Genomic DNA, 17,797 nt, shown 5'->3' on the forward strand with positions numbered 1-17,797 from the left:
AAATCATCCAGGACTTGCCTTGAGATGCCTTGGTCCTGCACAAGACATGTACTTACTCTGACTCAGTCACAAGCACACCAATTACCTTTTTCTCCAGTAGCAATTACAGAATCTTAGTAGAACGGAATTGGATTCCCCCCAAAAATGGACAACACGAGGACATATGTTATTATTTTTGATAAGATGTCAGACATTGCTGTGCTACTGGTACTGTAAAACCAATCATGGCGAGTACAAAATAAGTTCCCTTGCAAAGTGAAAGCTCTGTTTGGTTTGGCTGAATTATTAATTGCTTGGATTTGGGTTAACCCTACAGAAAACTAGACTGGATACGTCTTCTATGTGTTGTATGCTGGTTCAATACAAAATAAATATTCTGAAAGTTTTTTCTGTACCAAAGACCTGGCCAACCAGACATAAGTTGTCATCATCACATGGGGCACACACTTTGTGCTGGACTCCGAAAGCTTTTTACTCTTATTCACCACAAGTACAAACAGAAAAATACACCCAAAAAAGTTATTTAGTTCAATAAAAAAATCGTGGGAATAAAGATTAGGAGAAAAAAAACAGCACTTGTTTTCAAAATGATTAAAAAGGTTCCTGATCTCTGGTGTGTAAATGATCGCACTGTAGGGGTTAGGGTTTGGGGTTAGGGGTTAGTCAAATTTGGTTTCTGTCCACTTCTGTCATATTAGCATCTTTGAACCAAAAAGGTATATTAAATATATTATTAAGTTAAACTGAAAATATACCTCACAGTAACTACTATGTAAATACACAGTAATTAGAGAGCAAAACCTATATATTACAGTATGTTCAATATGCTTTTCTGTTGTGCATTACCAGATTTTGTATTGTCAGTTTTGCATAAATATGTCATACCTTTGTGGTTCTGCATGGAAAGTTGTTCCAGTTCATATGCTTTCCTGGAGATAAAGTTAAATGTATGCATAGTTTTTTTGGTTTAGAAACAGAAAAAATACAAGTACAGAGAAATTCGACTCAGAGCATAAAAGATACTTTTGCTTTTACGTTATTCTGCACCTTAAGTGAAATCAGCAGCACATTGTTCCCCCTGGCTTACTACACCATGCTTGCCAACACACGTACTGACACATGTTTAGCTTTTTGCTCTCAATAACTGAAACAGCTGCCTGACCTGCTACTTTAAATAAAGTAAAAATAGATAAAGCTATATATTCTGTTGAAACACCTCAACTGAAGGGATAATAAAATTTAAAAAAAAACTTCAGTAATGAAAAAAACACGATTTCAACATGAAATACCTCTTAAAAAACAATACTATCATTATTATTATTTGTTTATTTAGCAGGCGTCTTTATCCAAAGCAACTTACAGAGATTAATCTTTCTTTTGTAAGTATCACACAGCTGGTATTCACTTCAGTTACTTTGTAAAGCACAGCATTAAGTGCAGTTCCTGATGTAAAGCAAGAATGCACATATATAATTGTAAGATGTTTCCCATGAGTTGTGTTACTGCATGTACTGGACATATAGCCTTTCCCCTCCAGGTTGCAAGTTCGATTGTTAGTAACTGAAAATCTAGCTTTTTTTTTTCAAAAGTTTCAATAAATCCGCCTCAGTCACTGTATCAAATTTTGTGTTTGGTGCGTGAAGCCTCCTCTTAAAGTTGAACCCTTTGTGGAAGGTTGTGGGTATTCACTACCACAGGAGACAGAAGGGTGTAACTTGTTGGCAACAGACTTAGCAGATGCAGATCGGAGGGGAATGGCCTCTGGATAACACGTAGCTCCAGATCGTGTTAGTCGTCTAATAAGAACAAACAAGTAGATTTTAGACACGACAAAGCAAACAAAACACTCACGATAACAATACGTTTGTCCTTTCGGTTCAGCGTTAACCATACAAAGGAACAGATCACCTTGCTACGTCCCGTTATGTACCATCAATCAAGCCCCCTTGGTTAACGACTGCAACCTCCAATCCACAGCTGCCACATCTTTTCTTTTCTGGGTCGATGACTTGGTGTACCATAGTTCCTCCCCCTTTCTAGATGGCCGACTTCCACCTAACCCTGGGAATTAATTGTCTGGCCATCCAGTCCAGGACACTCTGTTCCCTTTACACAGTGCCCTCACAGGTCAGGAGGGAGATTTATCACCAATAATCATTCTGTCTCTGTCACAATCTCCCAGACAAAGTAAGCAGAGTGAACCCATGTGTGCCCAATGTGCTTGTGTGATTCCTCTTCACTCATTGTTACCCATGCACCTGAACCACATGATATTCAGTCCAGGGTCTCTGCTAAGCCGAGACAGACAATCTTGCCAAATTATTGAAATTGGCCAAAACATGATGATGTAATACTAGTGCATTAACCCACTGCGCCACCCAGCCCCTGGAAGCTGATATTTATTCCTTGATTTTCAGTAAATGTTTTGTGATGAAGTGATGAAGTGAGCGGGGGGACTTTGCCCTGCATTGTGTGTCCATGCATGCTCTCAACAAAGAAGAATTAGTCTGTTCAACCCTGAAGTGTTAAATCTTGTGCTCTTATTTGCTAGCTGCTGATGTATTTCTTTATCTGTTAATAATGAAGAACTACAAGGAACACAAGCTGTGTGAGACACCCCTTGTGTTAGCACCACATAGGCTGTAAATCATACAGGTTTGGAATTCAATAAAAGCGAGAAATTCTCATGCCCTTTACTAGTACTGAGTTCTTGTTTATAACAGAATATATCAAAACAGAATATACCTGATATCTATAACAAACAAAGATTATTTGTCTTTTCATTCTCCAAATCCAAACTCTAAAAACACAAAAAAATGTTTTATTAATACCTCATCTGCCAACATCTGTCTCAGTGAGAAAATTATTTCAGACCGGCCTTGTCTATACATAGCTGCGGGTCGTTCATAAATAAATAAAAAACAAAGATAAACTGCAATGAAAGAGCTGGTTTAATATTTGAAGCCTCCTATACAAGGCAGGATGGGAGCTGTCCCAGGAATACCCTAGCTAGCTGCTCTGTATTTAGGGTCAGGTTTCCTGGTACAGGACAGGACACTATAAGGCTTTGGTCTTTTATTTAGGGGACTGTGGGGATACTATATTTCTACAGTCAGGAAACTCATGTGATAGCTTATTTATTGAAACATATACTAGACAACACAACTACATTATATATATTTTACACTATACTCTTTGGCCTCTGGCCTCGCCTTTCTAGGTACCCCTGTCCATAAATTAGCTTGCAGATAAGTGGAGAGCTGACAAATAATATATAAGCTAGTCGATTGATGATTTGACCTGGTATTGGAAGCACCTAAAATATGCTTGATGTTTACGTGATTTGATATAAGGTAAAATGAGTTCCTGCCAGAACCACACCGCTTTGCTTAATTGTTACGTACCTTCTATGATTGACTGTAAAGCAAGTGTAACAGGGGACTGTAAGTAAGTATGGGAATGAGTAAGAGAAACTACAGACAAACTGTGGCAATTTACCACGGTAAACTTGCATTAGGGAAATGATAAGATAACATTAGCTTTAGAAGTAATACACATATCCTATACGGTATAGTCTAATTTCATTACTTTTGATCTGTGACATTTGGTGAATCTAAATCACACAGAACCATGTCCTCTGGGGAAGACTTCCTATCTGCAGCTGTGAAACAGTTAATACATCCACACAAAAGCCCGTTTCCACACGAGTGACTTCCGAGATGTCACATTGCTTATGTGGACAGGAATATTATTCCCTGGCATTATTGCAGAATACACAGATTCTGGTCCATCCCTCAGAATAAATAATAGAATGACTTAGAGTACAAACTGGATTTAAAAAAAGAACCCCAGGCTGGAACATTTATAGTCTTGTATACTGCATTCCTATATTGCATCCATATGAACAATTACTGCTGTTAGAATATATTTGAAATGGCACAGGACATACTTCCACTCATCTGACTATGTCTTTTTTTTTCTAAATTTAGTCGTTGCCAATTATTTTTTTATTATTTTCTCCCAATTTGGAATGGCCAATTATTTTATTATGATCAGCTCTCCGCTACCACCCTTGCACTGACTCGGGAGGGCGAAGACGAACACACGCTGTCCTCCGAAGCGTGTGCCGTCAGCCGACCGCTTTTTTTCACACTGCGGACTCACCATGCAGCCACCCAAGAGCTACAGCGTCGGAGGACAACGCAGCTCGCGGGCAGCTTACAGGCAAGCCCGTAAACTGTACGTTTACATGACAAAGCGTTTTCTGAAAAGTAATGTTTTTAGAAAACCGAATCAGAAAACTGATTTTTATTCAGTATGATTTTTATTTTTATTTTATTCAGTTATTCCAGAATGTTAGCTTAAGTGCAATATATACTCTGTGTGTGTGTATATATGTATATATATATACAGTATATACACACACACACACTCTCACACATACACACACACACACACACAATCTTCTAAAACAGTGGTGCTTTGTGAAGGATTAAATTGTAACAGATTTATAATGTATACATATCTCAACATTACTGTATTTGACCTAAAGAGTTGGTTAGCAACCAGTATTCACACCAGAGGCAGCATGAATGTTTGTCAAGTATTAAATGTTTCTCCCCTTCAAAGTCATATTTTTGTGAAACACAACATGTGATCAAGCCTTTGAGTTACCCCATATTTATTTTATCTTTTAGAAACCGCAACAGATTTTTTATTGTGGGAGATCCTGCATATCCCCTCGAGTGGCTCATAAAGGGATTCACACATTCTCCACAAATGACTCCAGAACAGGAGAAAGAGCAAATGAATTGTGTTTGGATGGAAGAACCTTGGACAACACCTGCCACAGCCCATTGCAGCACCAGCTAACACTGCCATTACCAGTGGTGCTACTGCAAGGCAGACACTAATGTACTATATGGCAGCTAACTTCCCCCTCCGCAGACGTCATTACAACTAGGTTGAGATATTTATTATCCCCATCTACAGTTGAGGTCCAAAGACTTAAGAAAACTCTTAGAAACATTTGTATCTGTAATATAGGCATATACACAAACATATAGTTTATTTAACTTGGTTAAATAAGTACAAAAAAGGTACTGTAACTAAGTTACAGTAGTTTTTATTTTCACTGGGAGAAAGGCAATATTGGGTTGTGAGTTCTATCAACACATCTTGTAATTTGGGGAATGTGTTTTTGTAATCTTTATTATGAGAGGTAAAATTTCAGTTACTAAAAATAGTGGAGAACCAATGTACAGTTGCATTCATAAGTTTATTACAAATAATAATATAGTGCCTTATGTTTAAAAGTACTGTAAAGTTATTATTTTGGCATGTTGCAGCTCTATGCGATAACCACTGAAAACACATACAGAAAAAGTACTGTGTTGTTTCTGTTGGTATTGTACGAAAAAAAGTATTTTCAACAGAAGTGCTCAAGTCTGTTCTAATTTGAAAACAGTTCTCAAACAGAAAATACAAAAAAAAAACCCAGAAAATGTTGTTCTTGAACAATAAAGAAAATTCAAAACATTCCTTCTGTATACTATGTATTTGTACCTTCTGAACCATTACTACAGTACAATGTTTTGTAGCCATAGAGTACAAGTTATTGAGGGTAACATTACAAATGGCATGACCCATGAAGTGCACAGGTTTAAGCCGTGTAAGTGAGTGGTTCCTGGAGGACCACTGTGTCTGCTTGTTTTTATCTGAACAATCGCCACACGTTTTACAGTTAAAAACGATTGAAAATGTCTAAATAAACCAATTATAGTTAAATTAATGGTCAAATTAAGTAATCAGAGCTAGAACAAAAACCAGCAGACACAGGGGCCCTCCAGGACCAGGGTTGGGAACCAATGGAATAAAAAACAACCCTAATTCAACCAACTGCAGTAAGTAGCAACAGCCACTGTAAATCTACAATAATTAGCTTCAAATGTTTTATAAACACAGAACAATTTTTTAAAACAAATACAATGGTACAGGCACTGGAATACAAGTAACTGACAAAAATATACTGACTATCAAAACAAAAAAAAATGTTATATTAAAAATGTTCTATTAAATATCAGTAAATAAACTGATGTGATTTGAAACATTTGCTAAATTATAAGATTGGACAAGTTACTGTTTTTGAAAATCTTTTGCAGAAAGATAAAAATTGAAATTTGTACCATAAAATTTTAACCCTCAGCTTAATAGTATTTTACTGTAATCATAAATGCTACTTTCACAGGCACTTCTTGAACAGTATAAGAAATACAAAAGTACATAAATTAGTTCCACCAAAGTTTTTGTACAACATCTAACCTAATAAGTCGGAATTCCAACTCAGCATCACAAATTTCTGAAATAGCTGTCTCCATTTTACCAAGTTAAAATTCTGACATACAAAGTTAGAATTCTGACTTACTAAGTCAAATGTTGTAGATCTTTTTTCTGTGTGGTGAGGGGGCGGAGCCTTTCATACAAAATGACCTATAAGTCATGTAAAACATAATCATTAATCAATTCTCTGGTTGTTCTTTCAGGGCCTCCATATATCCTTGCCCCACTGACAGGTTTACTGGTTGCAGGGCAGTTGATTGAAGGATTAAATCTTGTGATTATGCAACTGTGAAGCATGGTATGTGTCATATCTGTGAGGTGAACCAGAATTGTGTTGATTTATATTTTTCAGACCTTCAAGTAACTGCGACACTATGCGCTCTGTGGAACAGTGTTGTCTTCTGAGAATCTTGACAGAAGCCACTCCTCCCAGATGCTGAAGGCGTTGTTGCTCCATACACTGGTTCCTAGTCTCTGTAAGTCGCCTTGGATAAAGGCGTCTGCTAAATAAACAAAATAATATATATATATACACACACACACACACACACACACACACATTATTACAATAGATGAGTCTCTTTACTTATTTGACATTATTTAACTGTTTATTTTATTACATTTGAATTTATATGTTGTATACAATGCTAATGGCTTTAATTCATTGACTAATTATTGACCTGTACGTCTCCTTGGAGAAAGGCTTCAGCAAAATTACTTAATAATATATGTAATAACTTACTCTCTGCAGAGGAATCTGACACAGCAAATGAGCTATTACTCTCTTCCTCAGCATGATTGCTTTGACTCTCCTCCTCCTCCTCCTGGCTCATGTCAGTTCTGGTCATTCCTTCCTCAAGATCCTCAAGATCCATATTTGCACTGGTGACTAAATTAAAATAATTAAAAAAACATTTATATCAGAGTTATATCAGATTACAACACACAGAAAGCACCCATTGGAACACATAGTTGATACATATATAAGATTCAGCCTTTAATTAATAGATGTCACATATTTATTAATTTTGTATTCAGATTTGATTCAGATACTTTTTAAAAATCTTTTTTTGGAAGGATTTTTATTTTTCATTTATTGTGCAGGCATTAACTAAATTCAAACTTAACTTCATTAAAATGTACATTTAAGTTAGTTATGTCTATATTATAAAATAAAAATGCCTCTAATTTGTAACTGTACACAAAATGAACAAGACCATTCATTCCGATTCCTCTGGTTCCTGGAATCCAATGTCCACACCGCCACCGTGTGATCCTGCTAATGGTCAGTTGCCCAAAATGTCATTAATCAGATGGTAATGTGGTATGTTTGATGGGTTTGACCCACTCGGGCTGTTCTGTCTTTTCGCTTTGTAAAAATAAGTTTTCAGCACCTTCCACCTGTGCCTTACTTGCTCCACGGTTCTTATGAATACAGCTTCCTGCATTCTTTGTACAACTACTTTTAAAATGTCACCATTGTGGTGTTGTCTCCTGTCAAGCTGCCGCATAATGTCAAGTTCTTTCAGGACATTTAATAAAAAAGCTGTCTCTTCCTCGTCCCAGAAGTACTTCAACCCGTTCTTTTTGGGAAGCATCAACCCAAGATTTTTTGCACTAATTAAAACGCGTTGGCATTACGTGTTTCTCCACTTCCTGTGCTCTTTTTAAACAATCCTGTGATTGTGACCTGCTTGTTCAGTAATTGCTTAGCCTGAACTTCAAGTTTGATTTTCTTGTTTTTGTGTACTGCGCTGTCAAGATGCTTGTCAATAGTACCTTTACTTAGATGATCCAGAGACACATTACAAGTTGAGCAAAACAGAATCCCACCTTCTGCATGCAATGTCCTCTTTTCGTAGCTCTGAACGCGATCTTCTGTTGAAATGAATTTAGCTTTTTGGATTTGTCAGCTGTCTACATTTTTAATGTTAAACATTGACTGCAAGCTAATAAACCAACACTATTTAAACAACCATTTTAAACTTCCTGCCTCGCAGGTTACGTCATTGTACAGTATGAGGAATTCACAAATCATGAAGCTGGCTTTTGTAACCAAACCCACAACATTGATGCCAGACCATGTACAGCTACTGTAGCGCTGCTTCTACTTGATAAAAGTATGAAATGAACAGGGAGGTGAATAGTAATGTAAAATACTGTAAGGAAAATAAAATGTATATTTTTCACGTTAGACGATTTCTGAATTTTCTGGGGCCCTACATATAAGGCTAGTATAATCTGTATTCAGTCTGTATCTAGTTATTACCTCCTCCTCACACAGCCCTAGTAACATCTGCCTGGTCCGAAATACTCTGTGACACCACCTGGTTTCAATAAGCGGTACTTTTAACACATGCTGAGGCACCTGGTAAAGTTAATGCCCTTGAGTGAATAAGGTTTGCATATCAAATAACTCCCTCATTGTATTTTGTGACGTGATTTGCATACATTTCCACACACTATCATTATTCATTATATTTAAAAGACTCGAACGGTACTTTTTCTGCACACTTTTTTACAAGCGCTAGGTTGCCTGCCACTGGTTAGTGAATACAGCAGGTGTACAAAGCATGCAGTAAAGGGGCTTACTGCGTGCAAAACACATTACCGCTGTTTAGTGAATGAGGTCCTAAATGTATTAAGAACAGTGTAAAGCAGTGCTTTAACTGCAGTTACAACGTGCACAGTGACCGAAAAGTATTGAGAAATTGAGTGACAACTGCATGTTAAAGCAAAGGCAAGCATTGTTAAGCTTCGAGAGATATGATAATGCATATTAAAATCATTACAAAACCATAGCAAATTCATAGCAAAGCCATGGACAATTTTGCAAAACTACCATGCAAATAGACTGAGGTAAACTTCTAAAAGGGATTTCATCATGCTGTGGATTATCTGGAATCGGAGAAAAAATCATACATCCAAGAACAATGCTAGCATCAATAATGTATTTAAGCACTGCAAAAGTAGCATAAATTGATGGTGTAATTAGACAGTGGGAACAAATTTTAGCTTCCCATACCCCTAGCACTCTCATCTTCTTTATGCAAAATAGCATATTCTCAGCTCATCAACAGTCATTTACATGCACCTTAATAATGAGCACTAGTATAAACACTCCATTCTCAGCTCTCCAGCACTGCCATTAATCTGCACCTTAATAATGAGGACACGATATAAACACTCCATTCTCAGCTCTCCAGCACTGTCATTACCCTGCACCTTAATCATGCATACTAGTCTAAAGACTCAGCTCTCCACCATTATCATCACCCTGTATCTTAATAATGAGCACTAGTCTAAAACTCTCCAGCACTGTCATTGCCATGCACCTTAATAATAAGCACTTTAGTTCCCAGCTTCATGAGCACCGTCACTGTGCACATCAGTAAGCCTAGCAATAATAAAGTTGCATTGTAATCAACAGTTTTTTTTAATTTTAATTTTACTGCAAATTTCTTTTTGTGTATTCTATTCCACAATATAAAAAAATATTTGCCCATGTAACCCAGCAGTATTTAATCTTCTTGAATCCCTTATCTGCCTGTGGCTGATTTATTTCTGCAGCTATTTGTAACTTGGAACTACAAGCCCATTTATTGCAATGCAATATAGTAGTGAGACGCCCCCACAATGGGAATAGAAGCCATTAATCAGAGTTGTCCCCAAACCCTGAGGAGTGTAGAGCTGACTGGTGTTCCTTGGATCTTTCTGTGTTTAAATAACCCTTCTATTCCTGAGACACTGCTGCAGAATCAACCGACTCACCAGTGCCAGTAACCACTGTGCACACTTGCATGAAGTACTGTCTGAGGTAACCTTTCACAGGCTGCTGTCTGGAGCCATTACAGGTTATAACTGTGAGGTTAGTATGTGTGTGAGCTGCCATGCAGTGCACAAACTCTACTGATTTAATACGTTTTCTTGTTTGTTTGTTTGTTAGGATGTGTCTATGAAAGCTTGAGACCCTTCATAATGACTGAACGCCTTGTTGGATTGATCTGAAGTTTTGTATACAGGTTCATAATAGTGGGGAAATGAAACAGGCACAGTTACAGATTTCGATATCAATGGGCTCCCCCCAAAACACCCTGAAAATCCACCACTGGCTTTCAATATATAGCAATCTATAAGCATAGTTATTTGTGAGCCCACATTGGTCTGATTTAAATGTGACCTAATGATGTTATTACATGAGAGTAGCTGTTATTTACTTCCTGCTAATATTGGATCATTTAGATATTTTATTTAATATTATGTAATTCTATAGGGTGATGCAAAACTTTTGGCCATAGCTGTATACTGTAGTGACTTCATTATAGAATTTACCACAATTGCTTCAAAATAGCTAAATGGAATTCCTTGAAATTGTAGTGCGGGATTACCCTTCATATGAAGATGTGTTGATTTGAGTTTGAAGAGGATCCAATGGAAAAATTGCTGACTGGTTTTGGTAACAAGAGTACCCACAGTATGTCAGCCTAGTTTTGGGAGTGCATTGGTCTGAATGCTATATGCTACCCTGCCACATAATAAATCCTGTACAGACTATTTCCTTTATTAATGCAACTTATTCTGACAATGCTAAGTACAGGTGTGCCAGGTCTGCAGTATGTCAGCTTTAAATTCACAGAAATTAAGTTTTGTTTATTGGATTAACTATGATGTACTTCATAACTACTGTAAATAAATTTCAAATCCACTGTGGATGGCCTATGTTGTAGATCACACTGTGGATGAACCATGTTGTAGATTGCACTGTGGATGTGCTCCATGTTGTAGATTGCACTGGTTTAAGCCGTGTAAGTGAGTGGTTCCTGGAGGACCACTGTGTCTGCTTGTTTTTATCTGAACAATCGCCACACGTTTTACAGTTAAAAACGATTGAAAATGTCTAAATAAACCAATTATAGTTAAATTAATGGTCAAATTAAGTAATCAGAGCTAGAACAAAAACCAGCAGACACAGGGGCCCTCCAGGACCAGGGTTGGGAACCAATGGAATAAAAAACAACCCTAATTCAACAAACTGCAGTAAGTAGCAACAGCCACTGTAAATCTACAATAATTAGCTTCAAATGTTTTATAAACACAGAACAATTTTTTAAAACAAATACCATGGTACAGGCACTGGAATACAAGTAACTGACAAAAATATACTGACTATCAAAACAAAAAAAATGTTATATTAAAAATGTTCTATTAAATATCAGTAAATAAACTGATGTGATTTGAAACATTTGCTAAATGATAAGATTGGACAAGTTACTGTTTTTGAAAATCTTTTGCAGAAAGATAAAAATTGAAATTTGTACCATAAAATTTTAACCTTCAGCTTAATAGTATTTTACTGTAATCATAAATGCTACTTTCACAGGCACTTCTTGAACAGTATAAGAAATACAAAAGTACATAAATTAGTTCCACCAAAGTTTTTGTACAACATCTAACCTAATAAGTCGGAATTCCAACTCAGCATCACAAATTTCTGAAATAGCTGTCTCCATTTTACCAAGTTAAAATTCTGACATACAAAGTTAGAATTCTGACTTACTAAGTCAAATGTTGTAGATCTTTTTTCTGTGTGGTGAGGGGGCGGAGCCTTTCATACAAAATGACCTATAAGTCATGTAAAACATAATCATTAATCAATTCTCTGGTTGTTCTTTCAGGGCCTCCATATATGCTTGCCCCACTGACAGGTGTACTGGTTGCAGGGCAGTTGATTGAAGGATTAAATCTTGTGATTATGCATCTGTGAAGTGTGGTATGTGTATGTGTTAACTATGATGTACTTCATAACTACTGTAAATAAATTTCAAATCTATTACCACTTTTCCATGATCAACACAGCAATATTTATGTACCAACTTGGTTTTGACAACATTCTAGCACATTATATCCTGTGTACAGCTGTGCATAAAACAGAAAGCACATCTCTAGACTTACACTTTGTATGTTTAATTGCAGTTCCTAAGCACAATATGTTTTTATGATTAATGAAAAGGTAATATATATAGGGTCCGCTGTAAGGATACACTACCACAAGCTGCCAAAAAACGTGTTTAGTTGGTGTAAAGTGGGACTTTAGCGGTCACTAAAAATGCGCCGTATGTAAAGTGGTTCACCTGGTGTTCTGCACTCACTATCAAATTAGCACTTTGCCATCATTAATCCATTTAAATGATATTGAAATTTATTCAAATGAAGAAAATAGCATGGAATTGGGCAGGGATCTGGAATACTAAGTGGGTGCAAACTTTATAATGAGATGTAAGGATTTTGCCTTGCACTTAGGCAATTGCTGACCCTCCAAAAACTTTACACCTCTTCTTACAAGGTGCAAACCATTGTAGAAGCAAGTAATTAGGAGCTGTATAAAAGCACACACCTTTAGAGACCTGTCATTGGCCTCAGCATGGCTGCTGTGGTACACTGCCTGATACAACAACGTTTCAGTTTTGTTGAGAACAGACAGGAAAACCTTCAGATGAGAAGGGCAAGATGGAGAAGACCCTGCATATTCAAACCCAGGGTCACTTTGTTTGGGATGGATTGTCCTCTCCGCTTGCCTCTCCTGTGGAGTCAGCTGTGATGTGGATAGCGTCCCTCCTCCTGTTTCTGCTGTGTTGTGAGTTTCGCTTTTGTTCACCACCACAGGTCCTGACACCTTGTCATCACCTGGTTGACTGTCTTCCTGGTAACACTGACAGCATTGATTTTCTCCACTATAGAGGACCATAGGGCCTCTTTCGTACCATAACATGTTGGTTGAAGCTTTTCCAAATAACTCAGTTTCATGCTGCGTAACCTCAGCTGTAAGGACTCTCTGCTCGTCAGAAAACGTATTTTCTTTTCCGTGCACCAAGAGGACTTTGCTGCCCTTCCTCTGACATCTTTTTTTGTTTGGTTTGTTTTTTGTGCTCCACATATCTCATACAGCGCCTACTGCTCGCTGTGCTCCTAACTCATCTCACCTCTGGGTTGTAAGTGTGGCCGCTAAATAGCCCGATGCACAGGCGGGGCTCATTGCGACCCTCATTGTCATGATTGCAGCTCGTTATTTGTGTGTGTTGAGTAATTTGCATTGCTCTTAAGCATACATTGGCCGCAGTGCAAAATAATTGCCTGATCGCTAGGCAAGCTGGATTTTGTAGACACTATTGTTTGCACTGTGCCTATCCTTACATCAGCCCCATAGTCTCTTTAAATCATAAACAGAGTTCGAAATTAAGTCAAAGTATAGTCTGTTGACAATGAAAGTAAAGATCTGTCAGGTAAAATAATACACTTGTGGTATAAACAGAATATTGAATGATTGTTCATTGTATATGGTTTTTATTCCTGTTGGGGCTAGTGGTTTACTGGGATGTCCTCCCGCGGTGAATAAAAACCATATAACTTGAACGATCATTCAGTATCCTGTACACTGTATATGCTATCTGCAAATATGCAGCTCCCATGATCCATTAAGACAATTGATCCAGTACAATTTGGATATTGAGATTTTGACATCAGGTTATAAGGCATAACCCAATTTTAGTGAAGTAAGTGAGTAAAGAGTTAATTCAATAATTAAATTTAAATAAATGAAAAAACATCCTGAGTAATATATTTAGTATGCTTGTTTGCTCTTACAAATAAAGAACATATTCCTGCTTCATTATTCTTGTCAGAGGTGTGTAATGGGTTTGGCTATGAAAATTAGATTCTCTCATGCAAGCGTCAAACTTAAGTGAACAGCAATACATTTCTGACAAAGAAAGAACCAGGTGCGACTGATTTCCTTTCCCTACCTCACCTATCCCGATAATCCTGACATATCCCCTACACACCGACTGCTAAAACAGAATATAATATATATTTAAGATTGTAATTGAAGGAAAAATATCTGCAGATGCACTGCAATGGAAAATGATTGGACTGGGACAAGTGACACAGGGGGTAGTTAGTCTGCTGTCTATCCTCCATTATAAACCATTTCCAGTACATCATATGCTGTGTAAATATGTCATCTTGTGGGTAGAACTTACTTTTCTGTGTTGCTTCACTGTTTTCTCACCCAGACTGCAGAAGATTACATCTACAATAACAATAAAACTCTACACATACCACTTTGTGGTGTCATTTCTTGTTTCAATCCCAGTTCTTTTGCTCAAGATGACCAGACTGGAATGATCATGTTTGAAGACACTGGGAGAACTGAACATCAGGGTGCAGGCAGTCAACCTTTCTTGATCCTCCAAGCCTGCTTCTAATTGGTACACATTGGTTCTGCAGTTTCAAATTGTAAAAACATTTGGCACCAGTTTCACTTGATTTTAATCACTTGATTTTGATCATGGGCTTCTCAATCTTTAATTAAGACATCTCTACCACCCCTCCCCACCCCACCCCACCCCACATTCCCCCTCCCTTCAAACACTCACAGAAAAAATAACAAACATTTGGTCTGACACATTTACTTACCTAATTTTGAATCAGTGATCCCAGAATCATCGCAAGGTTAATTAGCTATGTGCACTTTTCTTCATTGTTCTAGGGAACATAACTTGTCTCAGCCATTTATCTCTCAACCTCCCTTGCTAGAGCACTGTAATTTGCAATTACAATCCTCATATTAATCCCTTTTGTTAATCTCAGGAATACAATCTAAATTTGTAATAAGCCTCTCAATGGGCTTTCGTTACAGCAATGATTCTTAATTACACAGTTAGAACCTGTTTGCTATTTCTTTATGCTGTTTGTTGTTGACAGGGCTGTAAATTAATTGTGACCCCCAACCCCGACAGCAATCTGGAAATATTAAACTTTAGAATCACAGGACAAGCCCACCTAACGTTAACTGCAGGATTTCATTATTACAAAATAACAATAATATACAATTACCTAGTTCTTTAAAACAATTATGATTTTGTAAACGGTGCTTACTTATTAATAATAGTATTAAATTATCACTATTGGGAATTGTAGATAAATAAATACACACGTGATTTTAATGTTTCATATTTTTTCTGTTGTATTGGATTACAGCAGTGTTTGACATTGCTCTTTCTCTCATTTTTTTGTATGAATTGTTTTGTTTGTATTTAACTAGTTTGGGATTCTTCCTGTTGGTCCTGGTATTATGACGACTTCATTGAAACCAACGAGCGCAATATGTTCTGTCCGGAGTCTATTGGATAAAGGAGCTGTCTCAATTGACGTCCTGCTTTAAAAACCGGCTGCTGGATGGTCACGCAGTGTGCCCGTGCCCGTGACCGAGAGAGATTGTGTTTGTGAACGCCAGGAAAAGACATAGCGCCTTTTGTTTGTTAATTTTAGTTAAGTTTTGTTTTTAGCGTTTATTCCAGTTTGACTGGAAAATGAAATGTTCTACCCACGAATGAGTTGATCCGCGGAAGAGTCGTGATCCGTTAATGCTTGCTGTATGTGGTGAGAACAAAGTAGGTTTGTGTAGCTGAGAAAGTATTTGGTTAAATTAACTTTTGTAATATATTGGCTCTCTGTTTTTCCCTCGCGTTGGGCCACTATTTATTGTTTATGGGCTAATTGATTTTATGATGTATCTATTTTAGAATTGAAACCGGTAATTCTATTTTAATTATTGTATTAATTGGGTTGGTGGATTTTAAAACATATGTCTTGTCTGGGGTTTAATGGAGTGTGAGCTTTGTCTATAGGATTTATCTTATAGTTATTCTTTATGGCACTGTCATTTTGTATATAGTCCGTTTGTAAATTGTGAACCTCTTTCATTTCTCAACCATTTTGCTCGGCGGTGTTAATGTCTTTGTTTCTTTTTGCAAATTGTTGATTTATATATTGTGTTCATGGTGTTATGTTATATGGGATTTTTCTTTATTTTGATTGTTTGATCTGTTAAATGGTTATTTTTATTTTGTTTACACTGTGTTGAGATATTATTGGGAAAGTGTGTAATTGAGTTGATTGGGTTATTTACTTTCTATTTTTGTCCTATATTGTATTGATGTGTTAAGTGAAGTGTCGTTTTAGAATTTGTTATTGACATTGTATCCTCTCTTTCTCCATTCCTTCTGGTTTTTTTTTTTTTTTTTTTTTTTTTTTTAATTGTATATTTTTCTTATTAAAGATATAATTGATTGAACTATCCTTGTTTGTACATTTGTCCTATCTGAGATTGGCTGTCCAATTAAAAGGAGCCTGGCCCTGGGTATTACAATTTAATTAATGTTTGCAAGCAGTTTTATATGCAGCTGAAGTATTACAAAAAGTGATTTTTTAAAATTTGTATTTGGGAAATACGTTTGCTGTTTGGAGACTTCTGGTGAAGGCAGGAAGTAGCAGTTAAGGTAAGATCAGGAAGCAGGGGTTGCTAGGGTGTCACAAAAATGTAGTTAAGGAGATGGACAGGCAACTTCAACACCTTGTATCAGCATCTTATGTGGTCTTCCTGGGTAAGTCATATTATCTATACAAATAATACAAAAAAAAAAAAAAAATGTACTTCCTGGAAATAAAATGTTCTCTCAGTTGGGAATGACTGGAAAAATATACATTTCACTAAATCCAAGTACAGAACTCACTGGGGATTTAGGACCTCCTTCATTAAATGGAGGTAAATGACCAGAATTACCGCATGGCAGGGGGAGGCCACACCGCTTGCAAAAATGATGCAGCGGTCAATCTATTCTTGCTAAATGATTCATTTGCAAGTTGTCACATCACGTGGAATTCAGCATGCAGAATTCTGCACAAGGTTTACACAAACTTTATTGTAGTATATAAGGGTGATCAAAAGAAAAGGCAAGTATGGTTCTGAGTTTGTCACAATGAGCGTAGGAGGAGGGGGTGGGTGTCTTGCTTGCCCCAAAGACTCGCCGCGTCCTGCGAGACAGTCAAAGAGGAGAAAGTTATTGTTAATGGAACTTTTATGTTTAACTCTGCAAATCAAATAAATATTTGTTTGTTCAGCTTGATCTCCCTCTGATTTATTTTGTAATATCAATCAAAAGTCAGCAAAGCACTCGCTCAGTCAATTAAAAGTTCACTGTTTACATTTCAAAAAGTGTTTGGCGAAACGTCACTTTTAATGTTAAAAATGTGATGTCGTTTGATTACTTGTATTTATGACTTCACCTCAACTCTCACTCTGTACATTCATTTATTGGACCTTTACAGTTCCCGGTGCGTTTCAACAGGGCATTCAGTTCCTGCTGTAAACACCTGGAAAACATGAGTTGGGATCTCCCACCAACTGCTGACACAGTTGTCTGAAATGACCCAGATGCTAAATAATGTAGCGTGCACAGCAATGTCACTAGACCTGGCGCTGCATGACTCCTATCTGGAAGTGGCTAGATCAGTTGTCTGCATTTTTAATGTTAATCATAGACTGCAAACCAATAAATCAACAAAATTTAAACAACCATTTTAAACTTCCCGCCTCCGGCTCACATGTTACGTCATTGTA

At 37.0% G+C, this 17,797-nt stretch overlaps 1 long non-coding RNA gene across 2 annotated transcripts; it reads right to left on the reverse strand.

The window, feature by feature from the left end:
• Nucleotides 1-5,542: 5,542 nt before the first annotated feature.
• Nucleotides 5,543-15,086, reverse strand: LOC131702075 (uncharacterized). 2 transcript variants are annotated; one of them, XR_009309271.1, is made up of 3 exons: nucleotides 14,812-15,086; nucleotides 7,082-7,228; nucleotides 5,543-6,842 (listed from the first exon to the last, which is right to left on the reverse strand). It is a non-coding gene; the product is annotated as an uncharacterized LOC131702075 (long non-coding RNA). The 2 variants fall into 2 exon arrangements; XR_009309270.1 differs by lacking the exon at nucleotides 14,812-15,086 and adding an exon at nucleotides 14,455-14,612.
• Between the last annotated feature and the right edge of the window lie 2,711 nt (nucleotides 15,087-17,797).

Source organism: Acipenser ruthenus, chromosome 2 (assembly GCF_902713425.1).
Source record: "Acipenser ruthenus chromosome 2, fAciRut3.2 maternal haplotype, whole genome shotgun sequence".
Classification (NCBI taxonomy): domain Eukaryota; kingdom Metazoa; phylum Chordata; class Actinopteri; order Acipenseriformes; family Acipenseridae; genus Acipenser; species Acipenser ruthenus.